Source organism: Pongo pygmaeus, chromosome 16 (genome assembly GCF_028885625.2).
Source record: "Pongo pygmaeus isolate AG05252 chromosome 16, NHGRI_mPonPyg2-v2.0_pri, whole genome shotgun sequence".
Lineage (NCBI taxonomy): Eukaryota > Metazoa > Chordata > Mammalia > Primates > Hominidae > Pongo > Pongo pygmaeus.
Genome location: NC_072389.2, coordinates 31663310 through 31686908, shown reverse-complemented (window position 1 = coordinate 31686908; position 23599 = coordinate 31663310). Strand labels below are relative to the sequence as shown.

Here is a 23599-nt window from a genome sequence, read left to right as displayed (position 1 = left end):
ATAGGGGTTAGTGATAGATAGATAGATAGATAGATAGATAGATAGATAGATAGATAGAAAGAATGATACGGATTTTTAGGGGAACTGAATCACATGATTATGGAGGCTGACCATTTCCACCACATGCCATGTAAAGCTGGAGATCCTGGGATGCTTGTTGGGTACCATAGTTTAAGTCCAAAATGCTCAAACCAGAGAAAACCTTCGTTAAACTCTCAGTATGAGGCTGAATGCCATCAGAAAGTCTTTCAATTGAGTCCCCTGTGATTTTGAAATACCACTATATTTAAGATTTGACATTGTGATATGGCTGATTCATTGGTTGCATTGTTGTTGAGTATTTTGTCTTGTTTGATCACCACTAGATACACCAGGCTAATTGTATTTAGTCCCTGTTGACGTCTATTATTAACCTTTTTCTCACAGATCCCTACCTTTTTTGTTGGAGAATGAAATTAAAAATGAAGATTTGGGCACTCACTGGTTGTACACATTGTTACTGGGGAATGTGTTGATTGGAGGCCTTGTTAGCTAACAGAACGAAGAGTAAATACACACATATGTTTACAAATTTCTACAAGTCTCCATATGTATCCACATTAAATTAAACATGAATTCCTGCAGCATCCTCAGTCCCACCTAATCTTATTCAGCACCATGTGAATCTGTCTACCCATCTCACTTATCTGTAAGTAGCCTACCACTGTAATATTTAACCACCTGAAAATGCACGCATAGTGGTTTCAGAATAAGAAACATACAACCCCATGGGAAACACCCTTACCACCTGTTTACGTATACCAACTGCTTATGTATAAATCCTTTAGCCTTTAGACAGAATCTGCACTTATTATGTCAGTTGCTTAGGTCAGCTTCTTTTTCCCCTTCCTTCAGTGGATTATTTCATAGATTTGTATAAAGTATTTTCTCTGCGTTTCTTCCTGGGCTGTTCCTATCTACTAAATAAGTTTTTTGTTAATTTACGTACTTTTAGGCTCACTCTTTGTGTTATAAAGTTTTGTGGGAGGTGAAAAACTGTATCTTTTATCCACATTACAGTAGCATACATAATAATATACAAAAGGAAATTTTCTATCTTTACAGATTTGTCTTTCCTTTTGGCTGAGACCCTGGTAACCAGTAAACTCTTTACTGTCTCTATACTTATGCCTTTTCTAGAGTGTCATACATTTTTTTAAAAAAAGTATTTTGGTTTTTCCAAATTGCTTTTTGGACTTAGTAATATGCCTTTTGGATCAGTAAAGGATATCTTATGGTTGGGATTTGCATTTCCCTAATGACAGAGGCATTGAGCATCTTTCCATATGCTTATTAAACATTACTATAGCTTCTTTGGAGACATGACTGTTCAAGTTTTCCACTTTTGATTGTAGCATTTGCCTTTGGATTTTTGAGTTGTAAGATGTTGTAATATATTCTGGATTATAAATTCTTATTGGCTATTTGACATACAAAGACTTTTCTCCCATCTTTAAATTGTTTTTATTCTCTTATTATGTACCTTACATTATGATATATGTTATTAGTGATGTTTCAATATATCTATTTTCTCCTTCCTCTTGTGCATTAGTTTTCATATCTTAGAAACCATTGTTTAACCTTTGTTAAACAATTTGTTTTTGTTTTTAGTTTTGTCTATTTAAGTGTATGATTGTATTAATCTGTTCCTACACTGCTACAAAGAACTACCTGAGACTGGGTAATTAATAAAGAACAGTGGTTTAATATATCCACAGTTGTACAGGCTGTATAGGAGGCATGACTGGGGAGACTTACAATCATGGTGGAAGGCAAAGGGGAAGCAAGCACATCTTATGTGGCCGGAGAAGGAGGAATAGATAGAAGAAGGAAGTGCCACACACTTTTAAACAACCATATTTTATGATAACTCACTATATAAGAACAGCAAGGGGGAATCTACCCCCATGAGTCAGTCGCCTCCCACCAGGCCCCTCCAACACTGGAGATTACAATTTGCCATGAGATTGGGAGGGGACACAAATCTAAACCATATCATCCTGCACCTGGCCCTCCTAAATATCATGTTTTTCTCATATTGCAAAATACAATCATTCCTTGTCAATAGTCACCAAACCCTTAACTCATTTCAGCTTTAGCTCAAAAGTCCACAGTCCAAAGTCTCATCAGAGATAAGGCAAGTCCCTTCTACCCATGAGCCTGTAAAATCAAAAGCAAAGTCCTTACATTCAATGTACAATGGGGGTACAGGTATTGGGTAAATACACTCATTCCAAAAGTTAGAAATCAGCTAGAACAGAGGGGCAACAGGCCTCATGCAAGTTTGAAACCCAGCAGGGCAGTCATTAAATCTTAAAGTTCCAAAATGATCTCCTTTGAGTCTGTATCTCACATCCAGGCCACACTGATGCAAGGGATGGGCTTTCAAGGCCTTGGGAAGCTCTACCTCTCTGGCTTGGCAGGGCTCAGCTACCATGGCTGCTCTCAAGGGCTGGCATTGAGTGCCTGTGGCTTTTCCAGGCACATAGTGCAAGCTGTTGGTGGATATACCACTCTGGGGTCTGGAGGACAGGGGCCCTCTTCTCACAGTTCCACTAGGTCCCCAGTGGAGACTCTTTGTGGGGGCTCCAACTCTGTACTTCTCTCTGCTGTCCTAGTACAGGTTTTCCCTAAGGGCTCCATCACTGTAGCAGACTTCTGCCTGGGCATCAAGGTATTTGCATATATTCTCTGAAATCTAGGCAGAGGCTCCCAAGCCTCACCTCTTTCCCTCTGTGTACCTTCAGACTTAACACCAAGTGGAAACTGCCAAGGATTATGGCTTGCACCTCCTGGAGCAGTGGCCTGATACGTATCTGGGGATCTTTTAATCATAGCTGGAGCTGGAGCAGCTGGGGCACAGGCAGCAGTGGCCCAAGGTTGCACAGGGCACCAAGGCCTTGGGCTAGGTCCTTAAAACCATTATTTTCTCTTAGGCTTTTGTGCCTATGATGGGAGGGGCTGATGGGAAGGTTTGTAAAGTGGCTTTGAGGCATTTTCCTTATTATCTTGGCTATTAAAATTCTGTTCCTCTTTTGTTTTTTTTTTTGGTTGTTTGTTTTTGAGATGGAGTCTTGCTCTATCGCCCAGGTTGGAGTGCAGTGGCATGATCTTGGCTCACTGCAAGCTCCAGCCTCCCGGGTTCATGCCATTCTCCTGCCTCAGCCTCTGGAGCAGCTGGGACTACAGGCACCCACCACCACGCCTGGCAAATTTTTTGTGTTTTTTAGTAGAGACGGAGTTTCACCATGTTAGCCAGTATGGTCTCAATCGCCTGATCTCGTGATCCACCTGTCTCAGCTTCCCAAAGTGCTGGGATTACAAGCATGAGCCACCGTGCCCAGCTAATTTGGCTCCTCTAATGTGAATTTCTGCAGCTGGCTTGAATTCCTCCCCAGAAAATGGATTCTTCTTTTTTTTTTTTTTCTTTTTATTATTATTATTATTATTATTATACTTTAGGCTCTATGGTACATGTGCGCAACGTGCAGGTAAGTTACATATGTATACATGTGCCATGCTGGTGCGCTGCACCCACCAACTCGTCATCTAGCATTAGGTATATCTCCCAATGCTATCCCTCCCACCTCCCCCCACCCCACAACAGTCCCCGAAGTGTGATGTTCCCCTTCCTGTGTCCATGTGTTCTCATTGTTCAATTCCCACCTATGAGTGAGAATATGCGGTGTTTGGTTGTTTGTTCTTGCGATAGTTTACTGAGAATGATGATTTCCAATTTCATCCATGTTCCTACAAAGGATGTGAACTCATCATTTTTTATGGCTGCATAGTATTCCATGGTGTATATGTGCCACATTTTCTTAATCCAGTCTATCATTGTTGGACATTTGGGTTGGTTCCAAGTCTTTGCTATTGTGAATAATGTGGCAATAAACATACGTGTGCATGTGTCTTTATAGCAGCATGATTTATAGTCCTTTGGGTATATACCCAGTAATGGGATGGCTGGGTCAAATGGAATTTCTAGTTCTAGATCCCTGAGGAATCACCACACTGACTTCCACAAGGGTTGAACTAGTTTACAGTCCCACCAACAGTGTAAAAGTGTTCCTGTTTCTCCACATCCTCTCCAGCACCTGTTGTTTCCTGACTTTTTAATGATTGCCATTCTAACTGGTGTGAGATGGTATCTCATTGTGGTTTTGATTTGCATTTCTCTGATGGCCAGTAATGGTGAGCATTTTTTCATGTGTTTTTTGGCTGCATAAATGTCTTCTTTTGAGAAGTCTCTGTTCATGTCCTTCGCCCACTTGTTGATGGGGTTGTTTGTTTTTTTCTTGTAAATTTGTTGGAGTTCATTGTAGATTCTGGATATTAGCCCTTTGTCAGATGAGTAGGTTGCGAAAATTTTCTCCCATTTTGTAGGTTGCCTGTTCACTCTGATGGTAGTTTCCTTTGCTGTGCAGAAGCTCTTTAGTTTAATTAGATCCCATTTGTCAATTTTGGCTTTTGTTGCCATTGCTTTTGGTGTTTTAGACATGAAGTCCTTGCCCATGCCTATGTCCTGAATGGTATTGCCTAGGTTTTCTTCTAGGGTTTTTATGGTTTTAGGTCTAACATTTAAGTCTTTAATCCATCTTGAATTGATTTTTGTATAAGGTGTAAGGAAGGGATCCAGTTTCAGCTTTCTACATATGGTTAGCCAGTTTTCCCAGCACCATTTATTAAATAGGGAATCCTTTCCCCATTTCTTGTTTTTGTCAGGTTTGTCAAAGATCAGATAGTTGTAGATATGTGGCATTATTTCTGACGGCTCTGTTCTGTTCCATTGATCTATTTTTTTTTTTTTTTTCAGATGGAGTCTCACTCTGTTTCCCAGGCCGGAGTGCAGTGGTGGGATCTCAGCTCACTGCAATCTCCCCCTCCCAGGTTCAAGTAATTGTTTTGCCTCAGCCTCCTGAGTAGCTGGGACTACAGGCATGTGCCACCACGCCCAGCTAATTTTTGTATTTTTAGTAGAGATGAGGTTTCACCATATTGGCCAGGCTGTTCTTGAACCCCTGACCTTGTGATCTGCCTGCCTCAGCTTCCCAAAGTCCTGGGATTACAGGTAAGAGCCACAGTACCTGGTCAGATTTTTCTTTTTTACAAAATGGCTGGACTGCAAATTTTCTAAACTTTTATGCTCTGCCTGTTTTTTAAATATAAGTTTTAGTTTCATAGCATCACTTTGCACACACTATCACAATACAATGTTTGAAGCAGCCAGGCCACATCTTGAACACTTTGCTGCTTAGCAATTTCTTCCACAAGATACCCTAAATCATCAGTCTCAAATTCAAAGTTCCACAGATCCCTAGAGCAAGGGCACAATGACACCAGTCTCGTGCTAACATAACAAGAGTGACCCTTACTCTAGTTCCCAATAAGTTCCTCATCTCCATCTGAGACCACCTCAGCCTAGACTTCATAGCCTATGTCACTATCAGCATTGTGGTCACAACAATTTAACCAGTCTGTGGAAAGTTCCAACTTCTCCTCATATTCCTATCTTTTTCTGACCCCTCCAGACTGTTCCAACCTCTGCTTATAACCCGGTTTCAAAATCACTTCCACGTTTTCAAGTATCTTTATAGCAATGCCCCACTCCCGGTAGCTATTTTCTGTATTAGCCTGTTCTTGCGTTGCTATAAAGAACTACCTGAAACTGGGTAATTTATAAAGCAAAGAGGTTTAATTGCCTCATAGTTCTGCAGGCTGTAGAGGAAACATGGCTGGGGAGGCCTCAGGAAACTTACAATCATGGCAGAAGGAGAAGGGAAAGCAGACACATCTTTTATGGCCTGAGAAGGAAGAAGAGAAAGAAGGGTGAGGTCCTACACACTTAAATAATGATATCTCATGAAAATTCACTTACTATCATGAGAACAGCAAGGGGAAATCTTCCCCCATTATCTAATCACCTCCCACCAGGTCCCTCCTATAACATTGGGGATTACGCTGTGGCATGAAATTTGGGCAGGGACACAAGTCCAAACCATATCAGTGACTAATTTGAACTATTTATGCATATACTGTGAGGGAGGAGTTTAACTTGCCTGTTGATGTTGACGATGTCGACTTGTCACAGAATCCGTTGATGAAAAATATACTTTTCCATATTGAATTTACTTGGAGCACTTTTAAAATTATTTGACCGTAAATGTAAAGGTTAACTTTTTAATATTCGATTTTATTCTATTTATCTGTATGCCTACACCACACATATTAATTAGTATCGCTTTGTTTTAGTTTTAAAATCAGAAAGTATGAGTATTTTACAAATTCTGTTTTCTTTTCAAAATTATTTTAACTCTTCTCTATTGCATTATATATACAATTTAAAATCTGTTTGACAAGTTAGTGAAAAAAGGTCACCTGGAATTTTCATAGAAATTGCATTAAATCTATAGAGCCATATAAAAAGTATTGTCAACTTAATAATATCAAGCCTTTTAATCAATGATCGTTCAATATTTTTGTTTTTATACAATTTTATTAATTACATTAATGTATCTTACAGTTTTCAATATATATGTCATATGCATATTTTGTTGAATTTATTCTTACCTATTTTTCCTTTTTGATGCTAGTTTAAATAGCATGGATTTATGAGTTTTTTGTTTAGTTTGTTAATTTCTAGTATATAGAAGTACATATTTCTATATACTGACCTTCTGTACTGGAGCTGTATTGAGCTTATATTTCATTTGCATTCTATTTTATTAGAGTCATTTTGATGTTCTATACACAAATCATGTCAATTGCCAAGAGAGTTTTACTTTCTTTTATACTAGATGTCTTATATTCATTTTTCTAGACTAATTGTCCTTGCTACATCCTCTAGCATAATGTGGGGAAAAAATGTGGCCAGAATGAAATTCCTTGTCTTATTTCTAATCTTGGAGAAAGTATTGAGCCTTTCAGAAAACTTTTATATCATATGAGGGTTTTTCTGTTTTTGGATGCTTTAAAGTGACGACAGTTTCTTTACAGTTCTAATTTGCTGCATATCTTTATCAGGAATGTGTTTTTGATTTGTCAAGTGCTTATTCTGTGTCTTTGAGATGATCGTGTACGTTCTCTGCTTTATTTCATTAATACAGTGCATGAATTGTATGTTGAACAAAATTTGCATTCCTGAGGAAATACCCTTAGCCATAATGTATGATACTTTTTGCATGTTGCTGATTTGTTTTGCTATTATTTCCTTAAGGATTTTTGCGTCTTTATTCATAAGGCATATTGGTCTTAATTTTCCTTTCTTGAAATGTTTTAGTCTAATTTTGGTATGAGGATAAAGTACCTCATAGTGTGCATTGGGAAGTGATCTCTCCACTGCTGTCATTGCTGTTGTTTAATGTTTTTAGAGAATTCATAATGAATTTGTATTAATTCTTTAAAGGTATGAAATAATTTCCTAGTGAAGTCATCTTAACATGTAACCGGAATTTAAATCCTAACAACAGTCATGTGAGCCTGGGGAGGATCCTTCCCCAGCTGAACCTTCAGGGGAGACTTCAGCCTTGGCCATCTTCTCCATCTAGATTCCTGACCAAGAGAAACTGTGAGTAATGTGTATGTGCTTTTCAGCCACTAAGCTGTGTGGGAATTTGTTATACAACAATAGCTAAGTAACACACCTGGCATTGAATGTAATGTGGTATCCTAGATTAGATAGTGTAATAGAAAAGTGACATTATTGGAAACCTGAAGAAAACTATGAAGAAAGTCTGTAGTTCCATTGATGGTTTTATAACACTGTCAATTTCTCAGTTTTCATGAATAGTCTATGGTTATATAATGTGTTAACATTCCTTTAAGGTGAAAGGTATATGAAACTCTCTGCACTATATATACCTCCTTCTGTAAGTCAAATATGATTTCAAAATAATTTTAAAATCATATTTTGGTGCAAAACAAAAACCAACAAAAAGACACAAGCACATTAGCTTGGTTTCAGGAGATGGGGTGGGCAAGTAGGGAAAGAACAGCACCAGAGCTTTCCTAATCTGTCCACCATTCCGAACCCAGGTGCACCTGCTTCAGTTAAACATAGTTAGTTCCGGGGACTCTCATCCATTTTTGCCTTTGAAATCATGCTACTAATTATCCAGGAACATTTTAAGTGTCAATAACCACTCCTTCAGAGAGAGGTGCCTGTTCCTCATATATCCCAGGACGCCCCATTTTCAGACATAGTCTGGCAGTTTGTTCACCTAATTCCACTAAAGCCTTTCTGGAAAAAATGACTGCTGGACATTAGAAGCCGATATTGCAAAATATCAGTGACAGGGAACACAAATTGTATTTCTACAATCAGGAGAGTGTTTTATTTCCCTTGGCACAGGGATTTATTCTTCAACTGATTATCAGATCACTGTGATAATTTCTATTTCTCTCATCATGAATTATTTGGGACCATATATTCTGTTGCTCTTCACATCTTGGAATTATATTGTCCATTTCCAAGGTCAAAGACCACAGAATAAATGTCATCATGGCAGAAGGTGAGTAGGGCACACAAACAATGCTTCTAAATATGGTGGTTGATGACAATGCTTGCTTACTAAGACCTCAATATGAATCTGTAGACAACTGGTTTTTGGCAGGTGAAGTCATGTAAGTGATTCAGCATATGCTGTGTATGGCTGGAGAAAGCTCAGTAGATACAAGAAAAAACAGTATGTAACAGATCTGCCCCCACCATGCAGTGATCTAAGAGATGAACCCAGACTAAATGGTGACTCTGCACATGTTCTGGCTAAACAAGGAATCTCACAGCAGGAAGAACTGTCCAGCTCTCCCCCACATAGGTCCCTGTTCATAGTTCACAGCACTCTGTGGTGTTAGCACCAGGGTTGTGCCAAAGAACCATGCCTACACAGCCTACCAAGCCGTGAGTCTGCATGCTGCCCTCACACAGACATAGACAAAGCCAAGACTATTGCCTTTATGATGGTCCATAAACATGGGGCATATTCTCTATAGCACATTGATAGCTTACATGAGAAAATAAGATCTTGCAGCCTGGAGACCTAGAGCGAGAGATATGACTGACCTGGACCACATTTTTCACTTCTGATATCAGCATAGAAGTGATTTAGGTGCTGTTATTTGAGCATCTATACTTTAAGAAACCTTCCAAGTCTTCCAAGTTCCATGTACTTTACTCTTTACGACACGACTCCTCTTTTAAATTTGACATCTCAAAGGAGGTTTATTCCATTTTTTAAAATCTTAACTGAAGATACTATAGTACAATACTTAAATGACAGATCTTCTGTTTGTCTTTATTTTAATGCATACTTTTTGATCTATTATGATGCATACTGTGAATATTCTGCCCACCAATAAATGACCCAAAAATGGCCAGAGTGACAGATATGAGCTACAGTTAGACCTGGACATGAGTTATGAGGACTACCACATGGTGGTCACAATAATTGAGCTGTGAGTTCTCAAGTTTAAAGGAAAACAGGCAACATACACAAAACTCTACTGCCATATTGTTTGTCATGGACTCAAAGAACAGAGTGCTGAGCACTGAGTGCCCAAACAAGTGCTTTAATAGCATGGAAGGCATGATTTCCCACAATATACTAAGCCACTAAATTCACACAGGCCACCACAATTCTAAAAAAAGATGTCATTGCAAACAAACCCCAGTGTTAGACCACAATATAAGACAAACGCTCCAACATGCTGTCTCCACACTCTAGCCTGATTAGGAGTTGTAGTTCAATGGATGAATGGCTCATATATTTAACATCATTACTTCATGTTCATGTAATTCAACCTTCCTGGAGTCTAAAACTGTAGGTGAAATTTCAGTCAAAGTCCTAAATTATGAATTGTATGAGTTTCTTCTTCACTTAATATTTTCCCAAGGAAACAGGAAAACTAATTTCAATATCCAAGTGTCCAAAAGTAGAGTTTGCCAGAGTAGCAAGGGGGCAGAACAAAGCATTTTATGAGGATCACAGTGCATCTGCTTCTACAGTGACTATGTATTATCACCATTTGTGTGATTAAAAGGGTGAATGAGAATGAAGAAAAACAGAGATAAAGAATGTTATGATTAAAGAATTGAATTTGTAATATAGCTTGCAGGGATCATTGCTTATATTTCTAACTTTAGGACACATTTTTTTTTAAATATAGATTTTCCTTAGTCTTTAGAAAACTAACACTTCAGGAAAAATTTCAAGCGTCTCTCTACAATTTATAACTTCCTCATCAATAGATTTCTTGAACCATAGTTTATAAAACAATTACAGCACTTCACTAATAAGTCTAAAATTTCTAATAACTAAGTAGAATGTAAATAGAGTTGGTAAATTAATGTGAAAATATATACAAGAATGTTTACTTAATAACAGACTAAAATATAGCAGATTAGCCATCATGATTTTTTTTTTTTTTTTTTTTTTTGAGACGGAGTTCACTGTTTCACCCAGGCTGGAGTGAAGTGGCACAATCTCAGCTCACTGCAACCTCCGCCCCAGGGATTCAAGCGATTCTCCTGCCTCAGCCACCAATGTTTAACACTGAGAAGTAGACAGTCACACAGAAAAAGAGTGTAAACAATTCTTTGGTAAACATTTTAACATCTTTTAAAGAGAGATGCTCCTTCTGTTTGAAAGGGTTATAAAATTATTGCCAGAAAGCAGTCATGATGTGGTTGTTCTTGGGCACACACACATGAACTTGGTCTAAACCTCCCCAAAGACATCTTTGAGTAATTACATCAAGCATCAAAACTTACAGAAGGGTGTCAGGAGACTGGAAAGATAAACTTACACAGAGTAGCATAGGAGTCCCATGAGAAATGCAGCACTATCGATGCTTGTGATTAGCACAGATGATGATATTGTGGGGAAAATCATGGACAAGATGAGTTGAAAGTGATTCAGAGAGTTTGTTCTGAATGAAGTAAGTGTTAGGAATACCTTTGTAAATGTATTTTGCATATATGTTCTGTCTCATGTAATCACAGGAATGATACAAGGCAAATATAAACGTGTTAGTAGAGGAAAGTTTTTAAAATAATTATAAAACTTATTAGAAATATTTGCTCCATTATTTATTAGTGGTTTTATTATTTCATTCTGATATATAAATCTAAAAGATAAATCTCACAATTTATTATAAAAATTAGTCTTAATGATATGTATAGACGTGATATTATACTACATACTTTATATATTATTTTATACAAACCCACCTGACATCTCAAGAGGTGGGCACTGTTACCACTGCCATGGGCCAGTTCCGAATCTGACACTAAGCACTATATGAAAGGATTAAAAGTGCTTTGAGTTTGATTCAGTCTGTCTCCAAAGTCCTTGCTCAAGTCAACTATGTAGAATATGTAGAATATTTTCTTATATAATTAGTGCTTCCTAGGGCTAGTTTCAGGTATCTTACCCTACCACATAGTCCCAGAGATATTTTCTTATGTGTTCTACATACTGTACTAAATATGTATGTGTGTATGTATATATATATATATATATATATATATATACACATCTGTGACCTACCTGATTTTGTGTGTAAAATGAAGTTAAAGGTCAGATTTTAATTCCCTTGTGAATATTCAGTTTTTTGAATAATTTGAGAATAATTGATCTGTCCCCATTTATTGACTTACAAATGATATGTTCATATATACACGTCTGTATTTATGCTGTTTTCTTTTTTCATTGGTTTATTCCTCTGTCTCTGTGCAAATGCAACACTTTCTTAGTTGCTAACAGACTTCATTTAATACGATAATTTTGTGACCATTCTCTTAATGAAGTGAAAGAAGATTAAAAATCTCCATGCCTTTCACCTACACCAATACTCTCAGCTGGACTTTGAATCAATCAGTGGCTTTAGAGTTTCAGAATATCATCGTTGTCTCTTTTGTCTGTAATGTCTTAGTTAATCTTATAAGATCTGTGAACACCACTCTTCAGTTTATGTATTTCATACCTTCAACAACAGCAAGTGGTGGGAAAACCTGGAGATGCAGCCCCGGCTGCCTACTGCCTTGCTGTAGATGATGCTGTGGACATGGGTCTCCTCCTCCAGACGATGCACATCAAAGGCAGGACCAGGAGGGAGCCTCTGAGCTCAGAACCTCTCTGTGGGGTCTGCATGCACAAGGGGAGGAGCTCCCTGTTGGGTGGGGTGGGGAATTCAGTTATTTTGTTTGAGCATAAATTTGTTACATAATCATTCTTCTTTCTGACCAATGGCACATTTATCCTTCCGTCCTGGCACTGTAATGTTAAATCTTGGTTTTTGGTTTTGTGTACAAATGTGTTTCACACTTGTGTATTAATCACAAAGAAAACACTCTTTTCTTGGTCACATAGCCATCATCTACAACCAAATGTATACTTTTGTATTTTTACAAAACAAACATCCCTGGGTGCTTCCTGCACAGACACAGACAACTCACTAGACAAGGTTTATCTCCTCCAGACCACGCCTATCCAAGACAGTGCCTGAGTAGATGCAGGAGAGTTGAGCCTGTCTCTGTGGTGTCTTCATGGGAAACACCAACATTTTCTTGCTCTGATTCTGGTGTTGGTTGGGGAATTCGGTTATTTCTTGGAAAGATTGAGTGTGTCAAAGAATCATTCTGTTTGCTGTCTGAAAACAAATGACACAGTATTTGTTTTGAACAAATGAAACAGTGTTTGTTTTGGTGTGCAAAGGACTTTGACACTTTCCGTGTAAACGTACTTTTTTATCATCATATAACCATCATGTATGACCAAATTTAAATCTTTGTATTGCGTATTAATGCCTTTTATTTTGTTTAATTATTCATAACCATTTTTCAAAATATCTTTATTTTTATATTTTGTCACTGTTTATTAAATTAATGGAAATATCACCCATTCTCTATAACTGTTTTCCACAAATTTCCTCAGAAATACTTCTAGTTGAAGAGGTGCAGAAAGTTTGCTAGGAACCACAAGACAAAATTTGCTAGACACATACTTAAAAAGGGTATTGTATGTGGCTTAGTTTCTTCTAATTTGCAAGGTTCAAAAGCATTAATTTGAATAGATGGAACATCAAGACTCCCTTCCAGCACACAAAAACCAGTTATTTTGTTAATATGCACGAATAAACTTCGGCATATTGTTTTTCTTTTACCTGAAATTTGTAGATACTGGCTTGAATCTCTGATTCCTTCTACATAGTATTTGTAAACGTCTGCAACACATTTCCTTATCCTTATGGCTCATAATATAGGTGTGTATTCTTCTCTTACTCTTTGATGAGTAAATACCAAAATGGCTTCTTCAGTTAAAAAAAAAAAAAAGCCACTCCGAAAATTTGTGCATACAACTCCACACAGCAAATGTTTTCCGATTATCGTTTGTAGAAAAGAAGTGGGAACTTCGATTTATTTTCTTTTATCAGATAATAATCTTTTAAAAGTGATTTATACTTTTATAGATTACCAGAGAATTTTCAGAGTTGCTTTTTGTCCAGGACATGTGTGGGGCTCAGAGACACCACAGACAAAGTTGCCATGTTCTGTGATGCTTCTGTCCAATAGGGTTTCAGAAAAGTTGACAAAAATTAAACTATAAGGTGGAAGAGCTGCCCTTGGGAACTGAGAGGACAGGTTTCAGGCCTGGGATGGGATGGACAAGGGAAGCCTCCAGGAGGAGGAACATTGGAGGAGATGCTGGAGAGTGAGGCGCAGTGGGTCCAGGAGACTGGAGGGAAAGCCAGGAGGAAAACATGTGTGCCCCGCACAGGCCAGGCCATGAGAAGAGGGCGGTGGATTGGAAGGACCGCTGGGATGAGTAATTGGTGAGGACTCAGGAGCAGGAAGGGCAGACCACAGAGGGACTGGGCAGGGGAGGCAGGGAGGGCCGCTCCCTGAGGACTGAGCTCTGTGGGGAGGGATTCCAATGTCTGGGTTTGGTTCCCTGAGATGTTACCCCAGCCCATGAGCTCAGCCTATGGGAAGGACGTTGAGGAGTGAGTGGGCCCTGTCCCCTGGAGAGGCTCCTGGGCTAGGCCAGGGGGGCGTGGGTCTGGGAGAAACGAGGGTGGAGAAGAGCAAAGAGGACCCTGGGCTGCCTGACTGCAGGGCTCATGGGGCAGCCCTTGTTCACCGCCTTTTCTCCATCGCTCAGAACCTCACTTCCCAGCCAGTGCAGGTTTCTGCCCCCTCAGTCCTTTTGCAGGTGTAGGTGGGATCCATGGACGAGAAAACTCAGATCTACGGGCTCCTCTCCACCTGGCGCCCACACAGGTGAGGCTGGGAGCAGCCTGAAGGGAAGTGCGGGCGCGGAGGTCGCAGCTGCGCAGTGAGGGGACCCGAGGCTGCCGCTCAGGCTGGGCTTGGGGGCGGGAGCCAGGCCCAAGTGGGGCGTGAGGGCCGCGGGTGCAGGGCGAGGCTGACAGGGAGTGAGGGAGGAGGGTGGAGGGCGGCGATGGGAGGGCGAGGCTGAGGGGCAGAGGGCGGTGAGATCTACAGGGGAACTAAGGGCGGATGTCTGCGGGGTCAGCGTTGCGCTTTCCAAGTTGCTTCTCCGCGAAAGCGCGCTTGTTCCTGCGGCGGTGCCTGCCTGTGTTGTCGTCCCTGTTTGTTCTTCAAACCTCAGGATTTCTCAGTGTTTCCGAGACCGTAACGTACATTTAAAAAGCTTTCTTTCTGTCACATATGCCCTTTTATATTATGGATGTAACAATTGTTATTTACCTACGTTTCCTATTTGTGAATTATTCATAGATAAAGAATTCACCAAAACTTTTATTTTTAGTTGACACATTGCGTATATTTATGGAAAACAGTGTGATATTTTGATTCTTGTATTCATTGGGGAAGATTCAATCAAGCTAATTAACATCTGCATCAACTCACCAGCTAATACTTTATGGTGAGGACACTAAAAATATATTATTTAGCTTTTCTAAAATGTACAGCATGACTTCGGAGGAAATGATACTGCCAGGCCTCATGTAGCCTGAGACTGATCATTTCTGAAGCGCGGGGTTCCCATTTCTGAGGGGGTCATGGCTACATGCCCATAAGCAAGGCGGGTGTTGGGGGTGCTTTGTTTGCCCTGTTAATTTTGGATGCCTCTGTGTTCTGAGAACTGTTAAGATAGTATGTGTTTGAAAATTCCAGTTGCTTTAACTTTTCTTTTGTTTTACTGTTAACAACGTTATTGCTTTTCTTTTACTGACTTTAGATTTCATATATTCTTCTTTTTCTAGGTTCCAAAGGTGGCAACACAGATGACAGATTTTTGGTCTTTTCATCCTTTCCTATGTATGTGTTCAATGGTATTTATTTGCCTGTATATTCTGCTTTCGTTTCATCCTACAAACTTTGATAAATTGTGTTTTTATTTTCATTTAGTTAATTTAAAAAAATTTCTCTGGAGATATCTTCTTTGACCCATATATTGTATGGAAGCGTGTTGTTTAATCTCAGTGCATTTTGGGATATTACAGTTATCATTCCAGTCATCCTTTGATTTCTATTTTAATTCCACTGTGGTCTTAGAGCTGACATTGTATGATTTACTTTTTAAAAATTGTTAGGGTATTTTTTGTCCCGGAATGTGGCACATTTTGCTGAATATTCCACGTGAGCTTAAGAAGAATGTGTCATCTGCAGTAGTTGAGGGAAGGAGACTGTAGGTGTCAGTTATGCCCAGTTGCTTGTTGGTGCTGTTGAGTTCAGCTTTTCCCTCCTGAATTACTGCCTGCTGGATCTGTCCGTATCTGATATAGGGTGTTAATGTTTCCAACTATAATACTGAATTCATCTTTTTCCTTGTAGTTCTGTTGATTTCTGTCTCATAGTTTACGCTCTGTTATCAGGCTCATAGGCTTTAAGAATTATGACATCTTCTTGGAAGAATGGCTCTTCATCTCTATGTAATGCCCTTCTTTATTCCTGATAACTTTTCTTGCTTTGAAGTCAGCTCTGCCTGTAATTCATATAGCTCCTCTCGTTTACTTTGATTAGAGTTAGCATCGTACATTTTGTTCCATTCATTTACTTTTATTTGTCTTTATATTTAGGTTGGGCTTATAAATAACAGTTGTGTCTTGTTTTCTGATTCACTTTGTAAATCTGTCTTTTACTTGGTGCAGTTAGACCATTGACATTCAAAGTGGTAAGCGATACAGTTGGATTAATATTTATCATATTTGTCAATATTTTCGTTTTGTTGTCGTTGTTCCTTCTTCCTATTTTCATCTTCCATTCATTTTCTGCCTTTTGTGGTTCTCATTGAGCATTTTACATTTTTCCATCTCTTGTATTTCTAAAAATATCAGTTATATATAATTTTAACTTTTTATTGGTGTAACATTTTTATATTCTTAGTTTATTATAAGAGAAAACAATTTCTTGAAAATAATAGAAAAATTGTTAAATAATATAAGCCTATGCATATATCTTATGTATAAGTATATATGTGTACAGATATATGCACATGTGCATGTGTGTTTGTATGTGTGTGTGTATGTATATATATACACATATATATATGAAGTGGATATCAGCAATAATGCAAAGGACAGGAGAAAGGAATTAGGATTATTTGTTATAAGATACAGTAACTGTGAAGCAACATAACTTTATTTGAAAAGTTGCTCAGTTTAGTTTTTTTTATTTTTTTATAGTTTTTATATGATTTTGATTTTTTTTAACTTTATATATTTAAATTTAGGTTTTTGGATACATGTATAGTTTTGCTGTATAGGTAATCTTGTGTAATGGAGGTTTATTGTACAGATCATTTTATCACCCAGGTACTAAGCCTACTAGCCAATGTTTACTTTTGCTGCTCTTCTCCCTCCTTCTACCCTTCACTTACAAGTAGGCCCCAGTGTCCTTTGTTCCGTTCTTTGTGTTCATGAGTTCTCATCATTTAGCTCCCACTTAAAAGTGAGAATATGTGATAATTTGGTATTCTGCTCCTGTGTCAGTTTGCTAAGGATAATAGCTTCTAGCTCCATTCACGTTCCTGTAAAAGACATGATGTCATTCTTTTTTTTCACCTACATAGTATTCCATGATATATATGTACCACATTTTCTTTATCCATCCTGTCATTGATGGGCATTTAAGTTGATTCCATGTCTTTTTTTCTTGTAAGTAGTGCTCCAATGAACATTCATGTGGATGTGTCTTTTTGGAAGAATGATTTCTATTCTTCTTGGTGTATACCCTTTAATGGGATTGCTGAGTTGAATGGTAGTTCTGATTTTAGCTCTTTGAGGAATTGACATATTGCTTTCCACAATGGTTGAATGAACTTACACTCCTACCAACAGTGTGTAAGTGATCCTTTTTATCTGCAACCTCACCAGCATGTGTTATTTTGACTTTTTAATAATAGCCATTCTGACTGGTGTGAGATGGTATCTCATTGTGGTTTTGATTTTCATTTCTCTAATGATCAGTGATATTGAGCTTTTATTCATATGCTTGTTGGCCACATGTGTGTCCTGTTTTGAAAATTGTCTGTTCTTATACTTTGCTACTTTTTTTTTTCTTTTCTGAGATGGGGTCTCACTCTGTCACCCAAGCTGGAGTGCAGTGGCACAATCTCGGCTCACTGCAACCTCCGCCTCCCGGGTTCAAGCGATTCTCCTGTCTCCCCATCCCAAGTAGCTGGGACTACAGGTGCATGTCACCACACCTGGCTGATTTTTTGTATTTTTAGTAGAGACGGGGTTTCACCACGTTAGCCAGGATGGTCTCGATCTCCTGACCTCATCATCTGCCCACCTTGGCCTATCAAAGTGCTGGGATTACAGGCGTGAGCCACCGCGCCTGGTGCTTTGCCTACTTTTTAATGGGATTGTTTTTCTCTCATAAATTTGTTTAAGTATTTTCTAGATGCTGGATATTATACTTTCATCAGATGCATAGTTTGCAAATATTTTCTCCCATTCTATAGTTTGTCTGTTCACTCTGATGATAATTTCTTTTGCTGTGCAAAGCTCTTAAGTTTAATTGGATCACATTTGCCAATTTTTGCTTTTGTTGCCATTGCTTTCAGAGTTTTTTTATGAAATCTTTGCCTATTCCTATATCCAGGATGGTATTGCCTAGGTTGTCTTCCAGGGTTTTTATAATTTAGGGTTTTACATTTAAGTCTTTAATCCACCTTGAGTTAATTTTTGTATATGGTGTAAGGAAGGGGTCCAGTTTCAGTCTTCTGCATATGGCTAGTCAGTTCTCCCAGCACCATTTATTGATTAGAGAATCTTTTCCCCATTGCTTGTTTTTTGTCAGCTTTGTCAAAGATCAGATGGTCATTGGTGTGCAGCCTTATTTCTAGGCTCTCTATTCTGTTCAAGTGGTCTATGTGCCTGCTGTTGTACCAGCACCATGCTGTTTGGTTACTTTATCCCTGTAGTATAGTTTGAAGTCAGGTAACATGATGCCTCTAGGTTTGTTCTTTTTGTTTATGGTTGCCTTGGCTATTGGGGCTCTTTTTTGGTTCCATATGAATTTTAACACAGTTTTTTTCTAGTTCTGTGAAGAATGTCATTAGTATTTTGGTAGGAATGGCATTTAATCTGTAAACTTCTTTGGGCAGTATGGTTAGTTTTAAATATAGTATTTCCAACTGTAGAACAGTCTATTGCACAAAAAGCCTCTTACCTTCCTGGCTGTTGGCCATTGGCTAAATAAAGTGCCTTGCCAAGGGGGCTTCTCTGACATGGCTTCATAAAATCCATCGAGAGAGACATTTCTAGCAAGACCAAAATCATCATCATATATAAGAATCCAAGTGACACTTCTATACCTTTGCACTATTCTATTGTTTCAAAGCAAGTCAGAATTCCTGCTTAGACTCACTTGGGTGGGATTACAGTAGAAGGTTGTATATATGAGAAGGTGGGGATAAATGGGCAGAGACTTAGAGTCTACGTGACACATGAGGTATTCTCCCATATGAAACAGTTTCCTGGCCTTCACTTCTTTTTCATGACCTTGACCCTTTTGAAAAGTGCCCGTCAGGTATTTAATAGGATGTCCCACGATGTGGTTTCAGCTGATGTTTTCTCATGATTAAACTAGGACTATTAATGAATTAAACACCTTCGCTTAAATCTGAAGACAAAAAAGACCTAAAGAATATAGTATCCAGAAATACTCAAAGGGGAAAAACTATTTTTAAAGTATGGAATGACAATTCACGATATAGTTAAGTTCAGTGCTTAAGGAAAACTGAGAAATTAAGGAAATGCACAAAGGAAGTATCAATAATATTGCTAATGATTTGTTTTTTTAAGCTTCGGAGTGACATTAACGACAACAACAACAACAACAAAAACAAGTTTTAAAGAATGGTTTTCCAAGGCCGGGCACAGTGGATCACGCCTATAATCCCAGGACTTTAGGAGACTGAGGCAGGCAGGTCACCTGAGGTCAGAAGTTTGAGACCAACATGGCAAAACCCTGTCTCTAGTAAAAATACAAAAAATTAGCCTGGCATGGTGATGGACGATTCTAATCCCAGCTACTCAGGAGGCTGTGACAGCAGAATCACTTGACCCCAGGAGGTGGAGGTTGCAGTAAGCCGAGATCACGCCACTGCACTCCAGCCTGGGGAACAGAGGGAGACTCTGTCTCAAAAAAAAAAAAAACAAAAACCAAAAACAAAAACAAAAAATGGTTCTATGGTTTTACATTTACAGAATAGTTGCAAATCTAGTAGAGAGTTTCCATATACTCCATGCACAGTGTCCTTTATTATTAATCTCATAGCGTGAAACATTTGTCAAAATTAACCAACCAATATCATGTATTGTCATTGAGTACTATACATACTTTATTCTGATTTTTTAGTTTTTGCTTAATGTTAAGTTTGTGTTTTAGGATCTCTTCCAGGATATGTCATCACATTTAGATATTATGGCTTTATAGGCTCCATTGAATGTGATAGTTTCTCAGAGTTTCCTTGCTTTTGATGCCATTGATGTTTCTAATCTGGGATTTCTCTGATGTTTCTCTCATGATGAGACTGGACTTCTGGGCTTAAGGGAGGAGGAATATAGATGAAAAGTACCATTCCTATCACCTAATATCCAGGGCACGAGCTGTCAACAGGCTTTATCACTGTTGATATTAATTTGATCACCTGGGTAAAAATCTTTTAGTTCTAAAAATCTCTTCTGTAAAATTATTTTTTTTTCCCTTTTCATGTTGTGTGTATAAAAAAAGTCACTATATACAACACACACTCAATACTGGGAGAATCATACACCACTGCTTTTTCTTTGAAATAAATTTATTAAAATTTCAATAGCTTTGGGATTACATGTAGTTTTTGGTTACATGCATGAATTGTATGGTGGTGAAGTCTGGGGCTTTTTTTGTACCTGTCACCCGAATAGTGTACATTTTACCTCATAGGTAATTTTTTATCCCACACTTGCCTCCAACCCTCCTCCTTTCTGAATCTTTAATGTCCATGATCCCCCTCTGCATGCTCCTGCATATCCATTGCTTACCCCAGTCTTATAAGTGAGAACATGCAGTATTTGGTTTTCTGCTCCTGAGTTACTTCAATTATGATAATGGCCAAATTGCTTTGAAAAACATTATTTTGTTCTTTTCTATGGCTGAGTAGTATTCTGTAATATATACACACACATACACACAAACACACACATATTTTCTTTATCCACTAATTGGTTGATGGGCACTTAGGTTGATTTCATATTTTTGCAATTGTGAATTGTGCTGTGATAAACCTCGAAATGTGAGTGCCTTTTTGACAGAATGACTGTGTGTGTGTGTGTGTGTGTGTGTGAGTGTGTGAGAGAGACAGAGAGAGAGAGAGAGAGAAAGAGAGAGGGTCTCACTTTGTCCTACAGGCTGGAGTGCAGTGGACCAATCTTGTCTCACTGCAACCTCTGGCTCCTGGGTTCAAGGAATTCTTGTGCCTCAGTCCCTGGAGGAGCTGGGACTGCAGGCGTGACACACCTGGCTAATTTTTGTATTTTTAGTAGAGATGTGGTTTTGCCTTGTTGAGCAGGCTGGTCTAGAACTCCTGGCCTCCAGCGATCCACCTGCCTCTGCCTCCCAAAGTACTGGAATTACAGGTGTGAGCCTCTGCACCTGGCTACCTAACCGACTGCGTCTTGCTTCTAACCTTTTAAGTAGCCCTTGTTCCTTCCTGGTCATAAGCTAAACTAACTTTGGGAGGAACTTAATTTACAGTTTATAGTTTAACACAAAGACAATAACAGCCCTTTCTCAACACAAACCTCTTTCTTACCTGGAGACTAGACTGCCTTTGTAGGACTAACAAATTAGCCACATGATTAGAAATTATGGCTTAGGAGTCATGCAGCTGGAGGCTATAAGATTCTGACCCTCCCTAAACTGCTCCAAAGATCAGTGCTTGAGATATTTTGCAGACACTGCACTTGATGGATCAGCTGGCACAACCCTGGTGGATAAACTGCCTGATCTGATCTTGTGGCCTCCACCCAGGAACTGACTCAGCATAAGAGGACAGCTTGGACTCCCTGTGATTCCATCTCTGATCTGACCAATCAGAACTCCCAACTCACTGGCCTTCGCCCACCCACCAAATTATCCTTAAAAACACTGATACCTGAATGTCCTGGGAGACTGATTTGAGTAATAATAAAACTCCTCCAGTGTCCTCCACATCTGGCTCTCCGTGAATTACTCTTTTTCTATTGCAATTTTCCTGTCTTGATAAATCAACTCTTTTAGGCAGCAGGTAAGGTGAACCCATTGGGTGGTTACAGTGTATGTCATTTTCAGCATAGACTGTCTTCTTGAGCATATGTTTATTTTGTCCCACCCCAACCCCTAAAGGATGTGGCTAAGGAAAAAACAATGTTCCAACATCTTTTCTTTTTCCTTTTGGATCTCCTTCTTTCCGGAAGCAGGGCGTCAGTGACAGGAACATTTTGACCCCAGCTCTTAGTCCCTCTTAGGTCTGTGGAAGCCTCAGAAGGCATGGCCAGGCCAGGGCATCCTGGCTGAGCACAGGGGGTTGGCACCTCCTCCGTCCCTGGCACTATGGAGACAACTCTGAGTACTGAAAGATGAAACTAACACACCTCAAGGAAGGATACGTACCTCGATGCATGCCACACAGACACACTTCCAGGATCTTTTTAAGATCTTACCTATGTTTTGCAAGGAAAAGCAACACAGAACTGAAGTGCCTTCAGTTATTTTAGGTGGGGCTATCTTGTCCATGGCAGTCAGGGAGAGATACTGGAAGGTAAGGGGAGGGGACAGCCAGTCCTTCCAGTTAGCAAAGTTCAGGCTCACTTGCTGCTTCTAACTCACTGCTCACTCACTGCTTCTTAGATTAGGATACCCTGGGAATCAGCTACAATAACCTCAGACAAGGAACCATAAAAACCTGAAATGCACATTGGGTGCCAGCCAACAAGGAAGCTTGACTGCCAAGACAAAACGTTGCTCCTTCTCCTCCTGCTACCTTGGGTGTGCCAGGTTGTAATTTACAAATGTATTGCCTGGCCCTTAGGGGTTGGCAGCTAACGATTGGTTGCAGAAGGAGCCTAGCCTAGGAGTGGGAGAGATGCCAGCACAAGAGAAACCCACTGACTATAAGCCAGGAAGTGGGCTGTCTCCAGACACCAAACCTGCTGGCGCCTTGATCTGGGACCTCCCAGGCTCCAGACTCCTCAGGGCCACTGTCATCTCCTGAAGCAATCACCACATGTTCCCATCACAGCTGATGGTGGCAGCTAACCCATGCAGTGTACTGAAATGAGCCAGACTCTGTCTGCCCTCTCGTGTGTAGTCACCCAGTTAATCCTGGCAGCAGTCCTGGGTTCTCTGCATTTCCAGAGTGCAAGTCCTCCAGTAACCACTGAAAAGCTTTCTCAGGAGTTGTTGTCAACTCCTTAAAAACATTTCTCCCTACTTGGCACAGAGCACAGTGACACCAGAAACAGGCTTCCCTGGACCCCAGCCCCGGTAGTGGCCATGTCACTTCACTCAGGCCCAGGAAGAAGGCAGGCTCGGGTCTCCCGCTGGGCAGCAACACCTAACTTAACCCGGATTTCTCACTTGGATGAACTCTTGGATCACCTTGCCCAGTCTGACGGAGTCTGCAGCAGATGCAATAAGGGCTTCGGGGCTGGGAAGTGGAGCTCGCCTATGTGCCAAGCCCGAGGTCCGGCACCCCTCCTTCACACCATCCTAGGGGACTTCCTCCCTTCCCCGGCAGAATGCCAATGAGAACCAACCTGAAGGTGCCCGGAGGGCGAATTTCCCCCAAGTCCTCTGAAATATGTTGTTACAATTTGCAGCAGGAAGCCGAGTGAGGAGCACAAAGTGCTTCCAGCGACTAGGTGATGGGCCACATCCCTGGCCTGCATGTTGAGCCCCTGAACCAAAGTCTCTGCGACCACTACCTTTGCCTGTCTGCTCCAGGTTTCTGAGCATGTGCTTTGCAGACACTTGTGCGCCAGGCCGCCAGCCACTCTCACCTGTACTCCCGCAGCCCCAGGGGAGCTGCCACAGGTGCCTCTTGTT

The 23599-nt window shown here is 39.8% G+C and overlaps 1 long non-coding RNA gene across 3 annotated transcripts in view; it reads left to right on the top strand.

The window, feature by feature from the left end:
- Window positions 1–23599, top strand: part of LOC129013558 (uncharacterized) — a 166974-nt gene that overhangs the window by 75425 nt on the left and 67950 nt on the right. Inside the window, exons 6-7 of one of the 3 annotated variants that reach the window (XR_010123914.1) lie at window positions 4856–5110; window positions 7445–7606. The exons of 1 other annotated variant lie outside the window; for it this stretch is intronic. This is a non-coding gene — a long non-coding RNA (uncharacterized LOC129013558). Of the gene's footprint in view, window positions 1–4855; window positions 5111–7444; window positions 7607–14670; window positions 14698–15285; window positions 15341–23599 lie in introns of those variants that run through there. One more of the 3 variants, XR_010123915.1, reaches the window with a different exon arrangement.